Source organism: Galeopterus variegatus, unplaced genomic scaffold, assembly GCF_000696425.1.
Source record: "Galeopterus variegatus unplaced genomic scaffold, G_variegatus-3.0.2 Scaffold109, whole genome shotgun sequence".
Classification (NCBI taxonomy): Eukaryota; Metazoa; Chordata; class Mammalia; order Dermoptera; family Cynocephalidae; genus Galeopterus; species Galeopterus variegatus.
The window spans coordinates 404,429-421,886 of NW_007726220.1; the positions used below are offsets into that span (position 1 = coordinate 404,429).

Sequence of the window (17,458 nt, forward strand, 5' to 3'; positions counted from 1 at the left end):
TGTCAGGTTCCTTTGCTATAGTAGGTTCTTAGCACCTATACTTCTTGCCAGTGCTTATCTCAAGTGTAACTTAACCTACTTATTTAATCCAACCTCACTGAGGGCTGACTTGCTGTCTTGCTTACCATCATAGTGCCTGGCATCTAGTAGGCTCCAACTCATTGAACAAGTGAACTTGAGCAGTGTCCATTATGTTATTCATCCAGGAAGTATACGTGAGTACTTCAAAAAGTTCATGGAAATATAGAATTAAAAGATAATACGAATCTTCCCACGAACTTTTTGAAGTACTCAGATATGATTGACAGGGAGCAGCTTGACCATATTGCCAGATTGTTGTCTCCACTGCTAGGGCAAGGCATTTATCATACACTGTTATGGGTATGACCAAACTCCATTTTAGAAAATGGATTAATTTATTCGTGCTTACTGACAGTGGCCGTACAAAGAAGTGAGGTTAAGGTTTACCATCTAATAAAATATCTACCACTTTATGTTAAGAAGGTTCTTGTAAGAGATGGGCAAGCAAATCTCTAGGTGTTTCAAGATCTTTAATTTCTGAATTTTGGGGCAAAATCTTTAAGGGACTCATTTGAAAATTGGTATGGGGGCTGGCCTGGTGGCGCACTGGATAAGTGCGCCGCTTGGGAAGCGCGGTGGCGCTCCCGCCCGAGGGTTCGGATCCCACATACAGACCGGTTCCCGCTCACTGGCTGAGCGAGGCGCGGGGGCAGCGCCGAGGGTTGCAATCCCGTTGCCGGTCCCCGGTCCGGTACGGGGCAACACTGAGGGTTGCGATCCGTTGCCGGACACGGAAAAAGACAAAAGACAAAAGACAAAAAAAAAAAAAAAAGAAAAGAAAATTGGTATGACTTTTTATTATAGTCGGTCCCCGGTCCGGTACGGGGGCAACACTGAGGGTTGCGATCCGTTGCCGGACACGGAAAAAGACAAAAGACAAAAAAAAAAAAAAAAGAAAAGAAAAGAAAATTGGTATGACTTTTTATTATAGTCATTTTTGAGAATGACTTGGAGTTGGGTCTTTTATTTATTTTATTATTATTATATTTTTAAAAAGATGACTGGTAAGGGGATCTTAACCCTTGACTTGGTGTTGTCTGCACCATGCTCTCCCAATAGAGCTAACTGGCCATCCCTACGTGGGATCCGAACCCGTGGCCTTGGTGTTATTGTCAGCACCACATTCTCCCGAGTGAGCCATGGGCCAGCCCAGAGTTGGGTCTTTTAAAAGCTTCTGTTAAAATGATTCATCCAAGTATATGTGGTTTCCCTAGAATAATGGATGCTTCCCTAATTTTTCCTGATGCAGGCAAATTTGTAAATTTTTCATTTTGCTCTTGAAACTGTACCTGGGATGGAGTGATGGAAAATGGTAATAGGATTAAAAGCCCTGATCTGGAGAGGTGTGCTAGTGCTCTTCAAGCTTTAGCATGTCTTAAGAATCACATGGACATTAATTAAAATACAGATTCCTAAGCTCTACCTGAGAGTTTTTTCTGTTTGTTTTTTTTTTTAAAAAGATGACCGGTAAGGGGATCTTAACCCTCGGCTTGGTATTGTCAGCAACACGCTCAGCCAGTGAGCCAACCGGCTATCCCTATATAGGATCCGAACCCATGGCCTTGGTGTTATCAGCACCGCACTCTCCCAAATGAGCCACAGGCCAGCCCCTACCTGAGAGATTCTGATTCAGTAGGTGTGGGGTTGGACCCAAGAATTTGCATTTCTAATAAGCTCTTAGGTGGTATTGATGCTGCCAGTTCAGAAGACCACAACTGGAACAACACTGAGCTAGTGTTGAAAAGGGAAGAGAAAAATTTACTAGACTAGGAAGCCACAGTGGTAACTTGAATAGTAGTGGTGACTTACACTGTAGTTTGAATCCTGATGATCCAGAGAGCAGGCTTTGGATTGAAAAGGTGGAAAGGAAAAGAGACTTGTAAGAGACAAGACTGTCTTGCAGCTGTGGCCTCTGTGCAATTTATTCCTGGGTTAGGGCAGCCCTTGCACTGCCAGTGCCACCGTGGGTCCTCCTCTGCTCTGTGGTGCTCATCACTGGATCCCTTCCGTTAGTGGGGCCATACTTAGTTGGCCACCAGATTATAGTCTACCTCAGAAATGGCTTTTGAATCTGGTTTCCCCTGACCTGCCCCACTACCTTTTTTTCGGGTCCCTGTTATCTTTCACCTGGTGTCTTGCCATAGACTCCTGACTGTTCTGTTTCTTTTCCTCCCCTTTTTCTTTCAACTCTGTCCTCAATATAATCACTAGAGTGATCATCTTTTAAAAAACAAACAAACAAACAAAAAACCCTGGCTCAGTTACATTACTGCTTTAAAACCTGTGACTTCGTCTGGCTTGGACTTACAGGCTTAAGTCCAAGCCATGATATGCACATTCCTTTGTGATCTAGAGGATGAGGATATTTTAAAAAAATAAATAAAATTATATATATATGTAGGTAAGTTTTCTGTCCCTGGAGTAAAACTTGGCACACTTTTTACTATGTGTGTTATGTAGACAGCAAATTAGGCATTAGACAAGGGTTGGACTTGGGTAACTTCTGAGGTCATTTGAACTCTTAGGTCCATGATTCTGAATATGACATGACTGGTATACTCAAAGATTCTCCTGTTTCATTAGTAAAATAGATAGACATGACACAGAAGAATGTGTTCCTGAATTTTATAATGAGTGCAATCAGCGTTTGGTGAAATCAGTGAACCATTTATGTTTAAATAATTGAGGGAAGACGTCATGTAAGAAGTTCAGTATGAGCTAGATGTAGATCTATTTGAGTGGTTAGAAAGGAAAAGTCCAGCTTAAGCAGAGGCCAAGTGGGGATGAGGACGGGGTGCAGTATAGATAATATTTGGGGGCTGGTCAGACTTCCTAGGACAGAAGCTAGATCACAGGGATTGCGGCTCTGGTGGGCTGAGTGAGCCATTTGGATCTGATTTTACAAATCTGCAGATATGTAATTAGGGCAATAACGTGATAAAATTAATGTTTTACAAAAATGATTCATTTTTGTGTAGAATGATTTGAAAAGGGAAGAATCTGAATGCAAGGGAATAAGTTAAATTGTTGAAATAATTCCAGCAAGAAGAGTGGAGTTCTACCCCTTCTATCTCATTTGCATAGCCATCTAGTCCCAAATGTGAGACATGCAGGAAAGAATCTAAAAATGAGAATAAGTAGATTTTAGTAGGTAGAAGATTTAAGGATCTTGATTGGCAGGGGAGAGGGGAGAAGAGAGAGCAATTTCATTGGCAAATAAAAAGGCTAATAGGGAAAACTCATTTTTGAGAAGTTAAGTTCCATTTTTGTGGAATATGATATAGTGAAATGTCAAAAACAAATATAAGAAACAGAAACTTGGGTAAGAGCTTAGTCTGGATAAGAGTTTGAGAGTCAGCTGTGTAGTAGTTAATAGTTATGGAATGAAGTAGGTCTCCCAGGCTGTGGAGTATGGAGAGAGGAGCCAGGTGGAGCCCTGGACAATGCCTACAGTCATCAGGTAAAAGCAGCTGAGTTAGAGAGAAATCAGAGGAAAGGACAAGGATTGTGTAATATTTCTGGAAGACAAGGGAGGAGGGAAGATGTTCCACATCAAATTTATATTTCAAGGAAAACATGCAGTCGGATTGGTCATGAAGCATTTTATTGGGATCCTTTTTACGTAAGAAAAGAACCTGATTTCTGAGGGCTTGAGAAGGAAATGAACAAGGGAAAGGTAAAGAGCACTCTTGAAAGGGACTGGAAAGGAGAGGTGGCCGAATCAGTCCAAATTCCTCAGCTTCTTCTCAAGACCTGCATGTGTGTAAGGCAGATAGAAGAGGGAAGAGTAAAGATATTGGCAGAATATTAGAAGGGTATATTCAGGCACATCTTTCTGGATTTGTGAGAAAAAGGAATCAAGGCACCAACTGGGTTAGTTTATAAGGATCACTATATACTCTTAAGTCTTAGAGGCTACTGTTGAAAAACTGGAGCATACTTGTTTCCTCTGGTTAGGTAGGAGTAAGTGTTATTGATGCTGGGAGTGGTGTGGAGAACAGGATTAGGATTTTTAATGTCTATTAAATTTTCAATAGATATTCTTTTATCTCTTGGGTTTACAAGCCATTCTTTAAATTTCACTCGGCTGGCTGGTTGGCTTAGTCGGTTAGAGCACAGCCTTTTAACTCCAAAGTCAAGGGTCCAGATCCCCATACCAGCCAGCCACCAAAAAAAAATCTAAATTTCACTTAACAATGCAGTAGCTATCAGCACTCATGTTTTGCTTCTGTGATGTTCTCAGACTCTGTTCTCAGAAATTCTTGGGCCGACCCTGTGGCGGACTCGGGAGAGTGCGGCGCTGGGAGCGCAGTGGTGCTCCCACCGCGGGTTCAGATCCTATATAGGGATGGCCGGTGCTTACCGGTCACAAAAAGGACAAAAAAAAAGAGAGAGAAATTCTTGGATCTGGAAAGAGGAAATGGGAGGGAGCTATGCTGTTTCTACAGAATCCAAATCTTAGAGTGCAGGACTAAGTCCAGGAAAGGAGCTGCAGTCAACACCAGACATCCTGGAAGGGCAGGAATTGAAATGTACTGAGCACCCACTTGTGTTTTACATACACAAAAAAACAAGGGTCAGAATCAGAATTTGAATCTAACTCTGATATTTCAGATGAAATATTTCCTCTAGTATCCCAGCCAGTAGAGGAAAGGCATGGATGATCTCATCTCTTCATTTTTAGACAAAAGCTTCAGCTCTTTGCCATTTAACATTTATTAGACTTGTCCTAAAGGAAGGAATATAAATGGGTTTTCTTTTCTTTTTTTTTTTTTTTTTCCATTTCTCTTTTGTTTCCCAAGATTTCTCTGCGATGGAGGCACAAATGAGTTATGAAAAGGATGGTGGATGGGGGAAGGGAGGATGGCCAAACTTATAGGACTTGTTTGGAGGAACCAGGCACCTAGGGAGTCACCTTAGACAGTGAAACGTTGACTAGAGTTTGGTTCTTCGGTTCCCCTGTGTTGGATGGGAGCAAGTTCTGTTCTGTGCCTTTCTTTTTAGAATACAGTGTCTTGGTTAATGATAACTTCAGTTAGGTCTTTGCTACTCAAAATGTGGTCCACTGTCCAGCTGCACTGACATTACCTGGGAGCTTGCTAGAAATGCAGATTCTCAGGCTCTAGCCCAGATCTATTGGATCTAACTCTGTTAACAAGATCCCCAAGTGATTCATATGTGTAATGGTTTAGAAGCATGGAGTTATACCCTGAGGGAGAAAAATTTTTAAATGAAATATCAAGCTGGGAACTTTGGAATGACCATGTGTAGTAAAATTTATATAATCTCTGAGTGTAGGATACTACCACAAATTGTTTTGTGAGTGCTTTTGGGATCCTGGCTCCCTATGCCGATAGTCCAGAACCCAGAGTGGAGCCATCCACAGCTCCCAGCATACCTCTGCAGTCTCATTTCTGGCCCCTCAGCTGTACCTTAAGCTCCTCACAACTCCCTATCCTCCCCACTATTGTTCTTTTGCTTAAGATGTTTCTCTCTCTCTTTCTCATGCCCAGCAAACTTCTTCTTTGGCTTTAAAACCCAGCTAAAATATCTTCTCTGGGACTTCCCATTTTGTTCATGTTGTCATAACATTATGCTAAGTACCTCTGCTTGAGCACTCAGGCCGGGATCTGATACCTGTCATGTGCCCAGCACAGACAGATATTCAGTAAACCTTTGTTGAATACCCCTTAGGTTCTTGCTACCTAGCTGAACTTGGGGGCCAGTTTTTTGTTGTCTAGGTTTATTGGGAGGAGTGACAGAAATCCTCTGAATACTTAAAAAATTGAAGTGTTTGAAGGTTATCTTAAACTGTTTCTGTTTCCTTTTGTCTATTTCATGGTAGAAGGAGGGAGGGCTAACAGTTCTTGCCTAGGTTTTTGACAGTTTATTTTCAAAGGGATAACAGAAATGCCACTGGCAATTTTAGTAACCAGAGAAGCTAGACCGTTCTGAGTTTGGTGACCTGTTTTCTTTATAGCTGACTGTGTGTCTGTGCTTGCTTTCCTTGAATTGTAGTCCAGGTGCTCTCACAAAGTCTCAAAAAGGAAATCTCCACCCGCTCTGTCGTATCTGCCCAGGCTGCTCAGAGCAGTGTGTACCCTGTGCATGTAGCCTTCCCTTCTCTAGAACGCTGGTTCTCTGACAGAGCTAGCCAATCCGCTTCTCTGTCTCAGTCACACTGTTCCAGCCCTGATACTGCCTGGTGCCTGCTGGAGCTGTGCTGCTTGCAGCAGATTACTGTATGCTTGTTCCTGGGCCCATTTCCTGTTTCTATTCTAGTCACTGGTGGCTCAGCTCTGCTTCCTGCCTGTGTGTCTCACACAGATTCCTCTTGCTGGAACCTATTGTTTTCTTAGGAACAACCACAGTCTGAAAAGCAGCTGAGCCTTACCTCTTAGTATGGTGGCTCCTGGAGTCCGTCAGTCCTGCAGAAGTCCTACAGAAGACCCCACCAAGATCATCACTTGAATTTGACCTTGTTTTTCAGTTTGTCCTCAGCCCTGCTACAGGAATCTATAGACCAGAAATTAGTATAAGAAGATGAAGTGAGGGGCTGGCCTGTGATTCACTTGGGAGAGTGTGGTGCTGATAACACCAAGGCCACGGGTTCAGATCCCTATATAGGGCTGGCCGGTTGGCTCACTTGGGAGAGCGTGGTGCTGACAACACCAAGTCAAGGGTTAAGATCCCCTTTCCGGTCATCTTTAATTAATTAATTAATTTATTTATTTATTTGTTTGTTTGTTTGTTTGTTTGTTTGTTTATTTATTTTTTGTCTTTTCGTGAGACTGGCCGCACTATTTATTTATTTATTTGTTTGTTTGTTTGTTTGTTTGTTTATTTATTTTTTGTCTTTTCGTGAGACTGGCCGCAAATCGCAACCCTTGGCTTGGTGTCGACTGCACCGCGCTCAGCCAGTGAGCGCACCGGCCATCCCTATATAGGATCCGAACCCGCGGCAGGAGCGTCCCTGCGCTCCTAGCGCCGCACTCTCCCGAGTGCGCCACGGGGCCGGCCCTTTCCTATGCATTTATACAAATTCATTCATTCTATAAATATTTTATGAGCATCTACTACGCTAGAGGAATCTGACTTTACATTGTAACTGAAGTCATTTATATCCTTAATTTTTTCCCATAGTTTCCTTTAATCCTCATATCAACCCCTTGAGGTGTAGACTTGAGTGCGCCACAGGCTCGGCCCGGTCATCTTTATTTAAAAAAAAAAAAAGAAGAAGAAGATGATGAGGTAGACCAAACTTGTCCTCACTCATTAGCCACCTAAGGGTGTCAGGACTGATATTCCCTGGTTCTTTTGCCACTAGCATCATCCTCACTCATTAGCCACCTAAGGGTGTCAGGACTGATATTCCCTGGTTCTTTTGCCACTAGAGCTTATAAACATTTTTCCTACTGCTGAGTAGAACCCTCGGTACCCCATGTAGCCCACACTTCCCTGAAGCCCAGATGATATTTATTTTGGGTTGGGCAGGTAATGCCATCCTCAGCAGAATAACAGCCTGCAGAGAACATAGGAATGGAAAAGAAAGCATCTGCTGACTCAACCTTCCATCCTGTGTGAGCAATTCAAACCCCCCCCCACCACCACCACCACCACACCAGAGCTTAGGGTGGGAGGGAAAAAGTGCAGGGAGGTTGTAAAAAGAGAAAAGTGAAGGAGGTTGTCCTGGACAAATGTATTTAAAGGCCTAAGGCTCTCCCCTCTTGCTCATTTTCCCCCAGAAATGCAGTAACTTAGCAGAGAATATCCTTTGTGAATAAACCTGTTCTCCCTTTTTCACAACTACTCTTTTGGGATCACCCAGTGCTGAGTTGGATAGAGTGTTTCTGTGCTGAACCCTAGGCCTAGGTATATTTAATAGAGAAGGATTTAATATAGGGAATTTGGGCTTGCAAAATTGTTGGAAGGATTGAGGGAGCATGCTCTAGGATTGGCTTCCAGGAACCCAAATTTGACCTAGATTTGAACCACCAGAGGAACTCCTACCTCTGAGCCACTGTCGGATTGATTGCTCTCAAGTCACACCCCTAAATCTGTGATCCAGGGATCAATCAGTAAGCTGAAATCAAGAAGCAGCAGCTGCTGCTACCAGAACTAACACCCAGTTAAGTGGAGGATGGAACCAAAATGCTCCTGCAGAAGCAAGTGAAAGAGACAGAAATATTGTCTCTGCCATACTTTGATATAGTCTCATGAGGTGGCTTCTAATTAGCAGAACTTGAATTGTACCCAAAACCTATCTGCAAGGGATTCTTGGAAATTTAGTTTTTAGCTCTTTAACCCCTACAATTAGGAAAAGAGTAGGATGGAGACAGCATGAGCCAGTCTAACAGAATATTCACTACACTAACACCACTCCCCTTTCTCCCCTCACATTCCCCACTTTAACAAAAGAGGAACCTACAGCCCAGAAAGGATAAGGGACTTGCCAAAGTCATTTAATAAATGAGAACATTGTGTTCCCTGACTTCCAGTCCAGTGCTTTTACTATTAGGACCAACTCCTGCAAAGGATCAGCAAATAGATCCTTTAAGATAAAGAAGAGTATCAAATTCAGAAAATAAACTTTGCCTTCCATATTCTTTTCTCTTTGGAGAAAGGGAAGAAGGAGATATGGAAGAATGTGAGGTTGAAATTTCTAGGCAGTTAGTGATATTTTATTTTCTGAATTCTGTTCTACTCTCTAGGAGGATGCAGGAAGCGTTTACCCCAAAAAGAAGAATCCTCAAAAACTAGAATCTCCTGAAATTTTTGAGTCAACATATGGATGAACTTAGTTGCCTTAATGACAATGGCTTACCTCTGCCCATTCCCCCTTCTCTTTTCTCTCCTTTTGGTGCTTTAAAAACCTTTTGAAGAACTGACTGGGAGATTACCCTAATGAAGCACATGCCCTGGCTTCAGTTGTTGTCCTTCTGCAAAAAAGACCAACCAAAATCAGAAAACCATCCACCAGATGTGTGGTTACCAAGTTGTTTCTTGTCTATCCTTGGGGGAATTGGACCTTTTGAAGAGGAAATAAGCCAAGTCCACCTAGAGATGCTATCTTTATAGAAACCACTAGGGCCCCCTAAACCCAGGTGAGAATCTGCTCCTTCAAATTTAGCACAGAGGGGAGGACCCATAGGTGTGGAGCTATGTTAACATACCTGATAAATCAGGTATAGAATTATTTCTGTTGTCTTTTCCTTGTGTTTCTGTGACATTTGGTGTTCTACCTGAAACCTGTGATCAATCTAGTATGTGTTCTAGTGCTCTTGCTTTGGGGATCCGTGGTTGGTCTCTTGATCCATCCACTTTCATAGCCTGAACCTGTTCCATCTTCCCCATCTGGTATCATCATGGAATTGGCTGGTATTGTGACATAATCTCTGCCTTGAGGCAGAGCTCACCTCCAGGCTGCTAGCTTCCTTCCCATTTGACCTTTCCCAAGGAAACTAAGAAGCCATGCCTTGTTGAAGGTGGAAACTGAGAGTTGAAGACTGGAGCTTGAGAGTCAGCAAACCTGTCCCTTAAGGCCAGCCTTGGTGTGAGAGGAATATTGAATATTGTTTACTGAGATGGGTGAATGTACTTTCCTGACATTTGGGGAAGGTAGGAGAGAAACTAAGTTTCAAATTAAAGGGATCAGTGTTCAGAGGAACCATTATCAAGAATATTTGGTTCCTCTCCTCAACCCCCCATTCCTCTATTTCTAGAACTTGACTATGGCTCCCCTGTGTTCTAAGTTGTTCTTTTGGTTTTAAAGGCCTTTGGGGTTGATGGCTATCTTTTCTGGTTTAAAATTCAGTGACTATTCCTCCCCCCCCTCAGATCTGTTTGTTCCACACCCTCCCCCCAAATATTTGGATTTTGTCTAGATCAGCAAGCCATGGTAGGGAAAGCCACTGGTGAGTATAAATTTAGAACTTTTAACTACAGAACCAAGGAGTCCATCCAACCTCCTAGTTCTAAGTCATATTCAGCACTGTGCCAACTTTGCCCTCCCTAATTGTCCTCACTTGCTTTCTGGTTGCTATAATTTTGAGGGACAGCCAGGCTTGCTGTAGAAAGGAGAGCCAAATAATGTGGAAGCCTAAGGCAACGCTCCCTCCCTGTTACACTTCTCATACCCAGAATTCTGCTTGCTTTCCTGTCACTCCTCCTTTTCCCACCCTTGCTCAAGTTCTAGGATTATAGCTGATGATCTTCATCATGGAACAAGCTCTATGTGGTTGGCTCTTCTAACGGGAAATGCTTGACTTAGAGAAAGTAGAGGGTTTCTAACTTCTTTGCCTTCTGTAGCTTATAGTGCTCTTGTTTCCTGCTTGGATTAAAACAGCCCTATTCCATAAATATACAGTTCTTAGCTGCTGTAACTCAGGCCCAGCTCTGACCCAGTTTCATTTTTTTCAGATATGAGTCTGTTAACTAGTGACCCTCAAAACACTCTTTTCATTTTTGGCCAAGAGAGGTGGTTACTGACTGGGTAAGACATTTTCCTCTGGCCCAATGAGAAGCGTTTGGGGGTCAAGGTGCGTATGTAGAGAGGCTGGTCAGGCGGGTAATGTGGTATTATATAGGCCCCGGGACTGTGACAAACTGGAGAGAAGAGTTTCAACCAGTTAGTGCCACAAGGGAGTTCCAGGACCTCCTATTTTTTTAGAAGTTGGAAGCCTGGTTTATTTAATGTAAAATCTCCTGGGTTTTAGATGGGTCTATATTAGGGTACTGGGCAATGAATTGAAAGATTCTCTGAGGCCCGTGGGTCTGTCCCTGCAGCTTATTGTGGACTGCACCATGAGCTTTGGCTCCTTCTCTCTCGTATTTACTTCCTTGGAGCTGGTGCCTAGAATTTCTCTGGGGTGAGGGACAGCTGTGGGGACCATCATCTCATCTATCCATTGCTAACTGTCATTGTGTTTGGTGTCTGCTTTACTGGTTTGGGGAGGGTGGAACAAGGGGAGATGTTGAGCAGAAGCACTCGATGTGATTAAACCTCCAGCCAGGCAGATCTGTGGGAGCAGAATATCGACCCCCGGAAAATCAATGACTGCTGCAGTGGCAGAGCTGCCATTTGCAGGGGCTCCCACTGCAGGAATGCAAGCAACCCAGCAGTATTTTTTCTCCCCTCTTTTCACTTCAGCAATGCCCTCAGCCTTCACCCAAAGGGTCAGACCTACCTCAAGAGATATTTTCTAAGGTGGGTTAGTACAGCATGTTCTTGTATTTTTGCAATTAGATTGAAATTTCTCCAGTGACACAGAGCCCCGCCTCCCAACAGCCTCCTTTCCAGACATTCCTTCCCTGTACTGCTGCAGTTCTAGCAACAGCTCTTACCCAAGTTGCCAAAGCCCATTCAGAGTTGTACTTCTCAGTTTTAGACAGGAGAGTCAGTTCCCTTGATGCCAGCATCCCAGAATCCCTCCTTCAGTGTGGAGGTCTAGAGTTCAGGTACTGAGGTAGGGTGGGGGGATGGAGAGTTAAGGGAAAGAGAGGGAATAATAGATATTGGATTTTAAAAGGTTGCCTGTGAGTAGATTATTCATTGAGCTACGTTTGTCAAGAATCTTGTCCTCTGTGTGCTGCCTGGCATTTTTCCGGTCACTAATAGCTTGTTCCTGCTCTGGTCCCTCAGGCTGGTGGAAGAAAAGGGCAGACACAGCACAATGCCATCAGTCCTGTAACACTGAGTCTAGAGGAACCTCGGAGGAACTCTGGCCCTTGTGTATAGGGTGAGGGTGGGGGGCCAGGGAAGTTGTCTCGTGGCCTTGGTTTAAAGTAAATGGCTTAACAGAATGGCTAGCAGATCTCTGCTTTGAGTGTAGAGGCTTCTGGTTCCTCCACTGCTGTCTCGTCTTTGAAGTTTCCATGGCTAAAAAACAATTTTTGTCTTTAGTTGTTGCATCTTCAAGCAATTGGTTCACCCACCCAATTCTACTTTTTAATGGCTGGCAAAACAGCCAACCTGATATGTTTTAAAGAAGAGCTGTTGCCCCATTGTTGGAACACATCTGTGGCCAGGGGGTTGAAGCGTGCTTGGCTTCTACCTACAGAAAGGAGCCTTTCCATCTTGTAACTTGGGGAGTGAGGCCCCTAAAAAAGACCCAGTTGTCCTGCAGTTTGGAAGGGTGGCTGCAGGGCTGGGTGAGGAGGAAAGTATGAGGGTTTGAAATCACCTGAGATGAGGACATCTAGAGGCCAGGAATATCTTGACTTGTCTCTGAGCCACACCCTTGGGCTTGATAATAAAACGAGAACACATTTGTTTGAATAGCGAACACATTCGTTTGAATAGCTGGCAGAGACCAGAATCCTACTTTCATGAAACTTAACTTTGATACTAAGTCGCCCTTTCCCTACCCACCTACCCACTCCCTCATATATTAAGTACCCTTCTGAAAACCCAGGGGTGAGAAAAAGTACTATGCCCTTTAACAAAGAAAAAGTAGGTTTAAGTTAAGAGGGTTATAGGTAAAAGGGCTGATTTGAAATAAACCATGAAAGTTATAAGAAGCGTGGCTAGGTAAGAGGGGGAACACATAGCATCATAGACTTGTAGAGTTGGATTATCTAGTATCAATCTTTCCTTCTATAAAGGAGCTAAGTGAGGCCTAGTGAGGTTAGCTTGTTCAGTCACACAGCTAATCACCCAGCATGTCTGGAGACAGGTAATTGCTTTCCCTTAATTGGAGCATGAAACCCAGCCTTTGATAGTGTCAAGCTTCCACCTTATGGAAAGAGTGCAAAATAATGTGGATTTGAACCCCAGTTCGGTTTCATAGCTCTCAGTCCTTGCTCAAGTCATTTAACTTCTGAGCCTACTGCTGCTTTAAGATGGGGGTGATACCTGCCTACATCAAAAGATGATGGTGAAAGTTAAATATGAGTCATCCACTCACTTTAGGGTTGAACACATGGTAGTCACATACTCAAGTCAATTCTGCTTCTTTACAAGAGGGAGATATATAAAGGGACTTGCTTTTTATTAACTATTTTTCAACATCCTTTGGATTTGGAGACTTGGTCTCCCAGAACTTTCTTTACAAATTCTGACACATATTCAGGGAATTTCTTCTTGGTGGTGGGCCCCCTGAAAAGCATTCTGGAGGGCCGGCCTGGTGGTGCACTGGAGAGTGCGCCGCTTGGGAGTGTGGCGGCGCTCCCGCCGAGGGTTCGGATCCCATGTGGAGACCGGTTCCCACTCACTGGCTGAGCGCGGTGCGGGCACAACACCGAGGGTTGCGATCCCGTTACTGGTCAGTAAAAAAGACAAAATGGAAAAAAAAAAAAAAAAAAAGCATTCTGGAGACAAGAAGAGTCTGACCCTTCTCTGCTGTATATTCCCTCCCTACCAGGCAGCCAGAAGGTACCAGGAAGAAGGAACCATTATCCCCAGAACAATAGCCTATTGTAGAAAAAGAGAGAAGAGGGAGTTTGGAGGGAGGGTCTCATCCTATGTGGTGGTTTCTAGGATACAAACCAAGTTTTTGAAAACTTGGTGGGGCAAGTAGGAAATAGAGTTCTCTGAACCTTTTCTGGAGCAGTTTCTGTTGTTCCAAAAAGTAAGCATAGTCCAGACAGGGTTGCTTGGTCCTAAACTAAAAGGATGGTGCCAACCTCTGTATCTTTTCTTCCCCTTACCACCTGCTTAAACACTGACCTGGAAGTACCAACAGGAGTAAGAGGCAGCTTGTTCTCTCCGTTGATTCATTCTTGGCATTTCAGCCAACACCAGCTAGCCTGCTCTCTAGGCATTTATAACAGTTAATCTGTTGGACTGAGACTACTCCTTGGAACATCAGTGCAATGCTGTACTTCTGGAATCCCTACCAGCCTGGGGTGGGTCAGATTGCCCTTTCTTACATTTATAGCAAACACTAAAGAAGAGGAAAAAAAAAAAAAAAAGAGGACTTATGACTGAAACTTTATTGTACCGAAAAATTTTTTTTCTTTTTCTTTTTTGGTGGATGGCTAGTACAGAGATCTGTGAAAATTTTTCAGGAGTGTTGGATAGAGGTAGCTTAAGGGAAGTTTCATGAAAAAACCAGGTCTCCCAAAAACTTATTTGCCTTAAGTAATTAGTTTTGTCTTAGTCCTTTTCCCTTAGAGTTTGTTAAAGCTGTTGCCTCCTTTCCTATCTTATGCCTTCCTTCAGGGGTATGTTTCCCAGTTTCTTCTGTTCTTCAAGGCACGGCAGCAGCCTCCTGCCATGGCTCTGTGTCCGTTAGCCTAGGCTTGGGGGTCGAGGGGGAGGCGGGGAACCTGGCCATTTGCTAGTGCATATTTAGTTATTTCAGGCTATGCATTTGGACTTTTTTTTTTTAATTTAGGAATTGTCATTTAAGTGGATAGGGCTAGGGGCCGGCCCCTGGCTCACTTGGGAGTGTGTGGTGTTGATAACATCAAGGCCACGGGTTCAGATCCCTATATAGGGATGGCCGGTTGGCTCACTTGGGAGAGCATGGTGCTGACAACACCAAGTCAAGGGTTAAGATCCCATTACCCGGCCATCTTTTAAAAAGAGAAAAAAAAAGAGTGGATATGGCTGAGTTGCAAGGTTCCCATCACACACACACACACACAGACACACACACATACACACACACACCACATACACCGCTCCAAGCATGTGTGTAGGATTTACCTGGTTGTCTTGATCGGTGGTTTATCTGCCAGTAATGAGCACAACTTGGCAAAAGCTCTTCACAACTAAATAGATGCAAAACCTCTATCTGGGGGTTCCTCAAGGATTCAACCAAATTTATGGAAAACCCTGAATCTGAGTATTGCAATGAACCCATTTTTTAGACTTGCCTATTGATGTTATTTAATCTGCTCAGCAGAATGAACTGATGTCATCCTCGTGCATCTCTATTGGGAGATCATTTAAACCCCCTTCCTCTACCCCTGATCTGGTATCTTCCTTCTTGAAAATATACTTAATCAGGCAGCCAATTCATGTTAGAACTTGTGAGTCTTTCTGTGAGAACCAGCGCACCCTTCCCCCACAGCCTTCCCAAATGAAGTATGGACTGTGTGATTTCAGGCATGGTTTTGTTGTGGTGTGAAGAGAAGGTGTTAGCTGCTGCGTTCTGTTTGTCAGCAGAGCCTGACAAACCCATGCTGGCACTCACTGGGCCTGGGCAACCAATCACAGCTGGAACAGTTATCGTCATGGAGTCCCTGTGGGCTTCCTCTATCAGGTCACATCCCAAAATAACGTTGGGCAGTATTTCAAGTGAAGAAATGAAGGCTTTCGGGGCTGTAGCCAGCCTGGAGTGTGAGATTCTCTGTGAAATAGTTGGACCTGCTCCAGCGCTTTTGATCTGCATGGTAGATGAGCAATAAAATGCATGAAACACATTGGAAACACGTGAGGAAATTCTCCTGGCCTGCTGCTTCCTTGGAACTGGCAGGGCACTGAGTGGGCTGATCCTCACCTCCCATCTCTCAGCAGGATTATACTTGGAGGAAAGCAAACCCAGGAAAAGAGATCTTTCCACTAAAGGGGCAATGCTGCAATTCTTTCAGAAGTCCTACCAGAAGATATGAGTTAGGTGGGACCTCAGGAGAGCTGAGAACCTGAGAGTCCTGAAATGCCAAAGGTGGCCCACATCAGGGAGAATAGGCCCTTGGATTGATTGAACTTTTTATTTATGTTAAGTGTGTTGTAGAAAACTCAACTTGCTGGGCACGTTGAGGTCTGACTCAACAACTAGACATCCAGCTTTTTGTGGAACAAAAGACCTGAAAAACTGGCTTTTTGTAGGGTAGAAAACAGAGGTGTGTCCTGTGTAGTAAAAGGACATGGAGTTTAGAGCAATATCTGTTCATGTAGATGGAGAGAGGGAGACTTCTTTTGGAGACTTCTGCCCTTACCACTTCCTCCCATTCCCCAATAAAAATATTACTGTGATTAGCCACAGGACTGATGGGTATATCTTACATCTTATACTGCTTGTATGTCGTTATATCTCTCATTCCAGAGTCTTCCTTCTGGTCTTTTGGCCCTGACCATATAGTGCTAGTGGGTTTTCATGCATATGCCCCAGGGGTATCACAAACTCAGACTTGTCTAGCCCTCTTGTTTTATAAGTCAGAAAACTGAAGCCCTGCTGTTTCCAGCTTGCGCCACGTCACAATTGATAAGTACCGAAAGCTGGGCCTTGGCTTCCTAATTCAAGGGCATGGTGCTTTTTCCTCAGTTCATATAGCATAATGGAGGGCGGGAAAGAGGAGAGAGAAATAGAGAAAGAGAATAGTCTTTTGGGTCCAGAAGACTTGGGTTCAAAATATAGTTTCTGTCACTTACTTTGCTGGACGACTTTGAGCATATAACCCAATCTCTTTGGGCATCAGCTTCCTCATCTTCAAAACAGTAGTGGTAAAAAACAAAAACGAAAAAACAACTTGTGGGCCTGGCTGGTTGACTCAGTTGGTTAGAGGGCAGCCTTATAACACCAAGGTCAAGGGTTTGGATCCTCATACCGGCCAACTGCCCTCCCACCCCACCGCCAAAACCTTTCGATTCCCTCAGCAGAGAATAGGGAAGGTGGAAGGCTTCCAGCCGATTAAAAAAAAAAATACAACCAAGAATTGTAGAAAATTAAGTAACTTCAAAGTGCCTGGCACATAGTAGATGCTCAAATGTTAGCTATGCTAGCTGTTGTTAGTATTAATAGTAGATGATTTGCCCCTTCCTATTCTAATATTCTAGTTAAAATTATTTTAAACCAGCTACCCCCATGCTGACCAGTTGCCATCTGATGAAAGTGACAGTTCGAGAGGTTGGCCGCAAACCAACTAAATCAGAGAGATAAGATAAATGCTGCTTCCTTCCCCAGTATTATTCTGTGCCCAGGCATCCCAGCCCATGTGGGGCTGCTGTTGACAGTGGTTTATTTAGCACTTTTTCTCCAAAGAGCTCAGAACACTTTACCAAAACTAACAGCTCTCTACAGAGTGCCTCTGTGAAGGAAGCCACCGCTCCAGCCACAGATGCCTCCAGGGTCCTGAGAACCCAGCCCCAAGATCTGCAACGGTTTTCTTTAGGCTCCTGGAATCCCTCAGCTGGAGTAGGGATTGGATTCACCAGGATCTATGGTGAGCCTTGTTTCTTAACAGAAGTGTGGTTGAAGGAACCTCTTCAGTCCCTGCCTTGAGTCTGTAGCAGTGGTTGGTGGTTTTCAGTTTTGTTTTTTCCCTCACTCAGTTCTTTTTTTTCTTTTTTTTTGGTGACTTGCCAGTGTCCAATATGGGGATCCAAACCTTTGACCTTGGTGTTATAACACCATGCTCTAACCAACTGAGCTAATCGACCAGCCCTCCCTCAATAATTTAGTAGGTCTTTGAAGATACACCAAATTGAACA

General features: G+C 43.8%; 1 protein-coding gene across 2 annotated transcripts in view; it reads left to right on the forward strand.

Moving 5' to 3' along the window:
* Nucleotides 1-17,458, forward strand: part of ARID1A (AT rich interactive domain 1A (SWI-like)) — a 72,125-nt gene that overhangs the window by 33,588 nt on the left and 21,079 nt on the right. The gene's annotated exons all lie outside the window — the stretch shown is intronic.